The following is a 2880-nucleotide window of genomic DNA, read 5'->3' as shown; positions in this document are numbered from 1 at the left end:
ACAATACACTTTCCGCTCCTTAAATAATAATGTAACTAAATTAATGTGTCAGAATTCTGATGTTTTCAGAAAACTAACTAAACATTTGCGTGCAACAAATGTTATTCATCATACTTATCAACTAAAAGAGGAAAGGGCGTATCGTGTTGTAATCAGGTATTTACATCATACCACAGATTTAGCAGAAATCAAGAATGAGTTCGTGAGGATAGGTCATGAAGTAAGAAACGTTACAAATATACTACACAGAGAAACTAGAAAGCCACTAAATTTATTTTACCTTGATCTTGAACCCGCAAAAAATAACAAAGACATATACAGCGTAACAAAGATTCTTAACAACATAATTCGTATAGAACCGCCACACTATAATAAATCCGTTGTGCAATGCAAAAGATGCCAACAATTCGGTCACACTCAACGTTACTGCAATAAGCCGTTTACTTGTTCCCGTTGTGGTAACAATCATACTACATCAGACTGCAAGAAACCTGAAAATGTATTAAATTTTTGTACAAATTGCGACGGAGATCATGCAGCTAGTTATCGTGGATGCCCAGCATATAAGAAGGTATATAATCAAAAATTTCCAAAAATGAATCATAATACACCACAAACGTTTATAAACCAAAAATCCAACAACAGACATACGGTTAATCCAACTATTACCACTAACCTGTACCCGAATCTAAATCCAAATCAGATCGCTAATCAAGGTCACCCTCGAACATATGCACAGGCGTTAAATAACAACGTTAATCCAGAGTCTGCTTCAGGCATATCTGCAAGCTTCGCTCAGTTCATGCACGAATTCAAACAGATGTTTAATCAATTAATTCATCAAAATGGTGTGGTTTTAAACCTGCTAACAACTGTATTAAATAAAATTAATCCGTAATGGCTAAATTTATAAGAATTGCACTTTGGAATGCCAATGGGCTCCTACAGCACAAGCTAGAATTAACTACTTTCCTCACTTTGAATCACATTGACATAATGCTAATAAGCGAGACCACTTTACTAGTTTCTCTTTCTGCAAGATTCCGAATTACACACTACACTATTGCAATCACCCGGATGATACGGCTCATGGAGGATCAGCCATACTTATTCGAAATACAATAGTTCACACCGAACTTCCTCCGTACCAAAAAGAACACCTACAAGCAACAACAATACTTGTCAGTATGCATCTTTACAAATTATCAATCTCAGCAGTGTACTGCCCTCCACGACATAATATCAAGCAAACAGATTTGAACAGTTTTTCCATCAATTGGGTGCGAAATTTCTTGTAGGTGGTGATTTTAACTGCAAGCACACTTCTTGGGGATCACGTCTGATCACAAGCAAGGGTAATGAGCTCCTGAGAACCTTAAATAATAATAATTATTCATTTCTGTCCACTGGAACCCCGACATATTGGCCTAGTGATCCTCAAAAAATACCAGACCTGCTCGACTTCTTTATTTTGAATAACATAAATGAGAACGTGATGAATATTAGGCCATCATACGATTTATCCTCAGATCACTCTCCAATTGTTTTAACTATAGGAATAACAGTTATACAAAAAATAAATTCGAATATATTACATAGCAAATATACAAATTGGGAAACATTTCGAGAAGTTTTGAAAGAGCGAACAAATTTACATATCAGTCTCAAAAGCGACGCTGAAATTGACAAGGCTACTGAAGATTTGCTTCAACACATTAAGACTTCAATTCAAGAAGCAACTCCTAAAACTCAAGCATCACCTGCATTCCAAGATATTCCGTTGGAAATCAAAGAGCTTATTCGGAAAAAAAGACGTGCTAGAGGTAAATGGCAACAAAATCATAGACCTGACGATAAAAATACATACAATAAACTTTGCAGAGAACTTAAAAGCAAACTTAGGCAAGTCAGAAATGAAAATTTTGAAAAGTACATTAATAATCTATCAGATCAGATAACTCGATATGGAAAGCAGCTAGTAATGTGAAGAAGCCTAAATTCTTTTCTTCACCTATTAGAAACAGTGCTAATGATCCTTGGGCAAGAAGTGAAGAAGACAAAGCGCACCTATTTGCTAAATACTTGTCTAATGTTTTTAAACCATTTGATTCCACCATTGATAAAGAGATTGAAGAAGAATTGCTTAAACCTCTACAGTCTTCACAATCTTTCAAACCTATCAAACCCAAAGAAGTCAACTCTCAAATCCAGATGTTAAATACAAGAAAATCGCCTGGTTTTGACAAAATAACAGCAAGGGCGTTGAAAGAACTTCCTAAGAAAACGATTGTTTTAATAACTTATATATTTAATGCCATACTAAGAGTAGAGTATTGGCCAAAATCATTTAAGACTGCCCAAATATTAATGATTCCTAAAAAAGGGAAAAACTTGACTGAGGTATCTTCATATAGACCAATATCCTTGCTTCCCGTAATATCTAAACTGCTTGAAAGGATCCTTTTGGACCAAATCAACAACGAGCTTCCTTCAGATTGGATCCCCTATCATCAATTTGGCTTTAGACGTGAACATTCGACCACACAGCAAGTTCACAGGGTTATTGACACTGTACTCAAGTCATTTGAAAATAAGCAATTTTGTAGTGGTGTTTTCCTGGATGTTCGACAAGCATTCGATAAAGTTTGGCACCCAGGACTTTTATATAAAATTAAAACATACCTTCCATCCAGGTATTATGGGATTTTAAAATCCTATCTACAAGATAGGATTTTCAAGTGAAAGTAAATCAAGTAACATCTGATTTTCACAAAAAATAATGTCAGGTGTTCCACAAGGTAGTATTTTTGGACCCTTCTTATATGTATTATACACAAAGGACCTCCCATTACTTGAAAATCTGACAATTGCTACATTCGC

The sequence above is a fragment of the Ctenocephalides felis genome, unplaced genomic scaffold (genome assembly GCF_003426905.1).
Source record: "Ctenocephalides felis isolate EL2017-DRISC unplaced genomic scaffold, ASM342690v1 CF-g0.4_SCAFFOLD_03385, whole genome shotgun sequence".
NCBI lineage: Eukaryota > Metazoa > Arthropoda > Insecta > Siphonaptera > Pulicidae > Ctenocephalides > Ctenocephalides felis.
The sequence above is the reverse complement of the archived record's forward strand: the minus strand, read 5'-3'. Positions refer to the sequence as shown.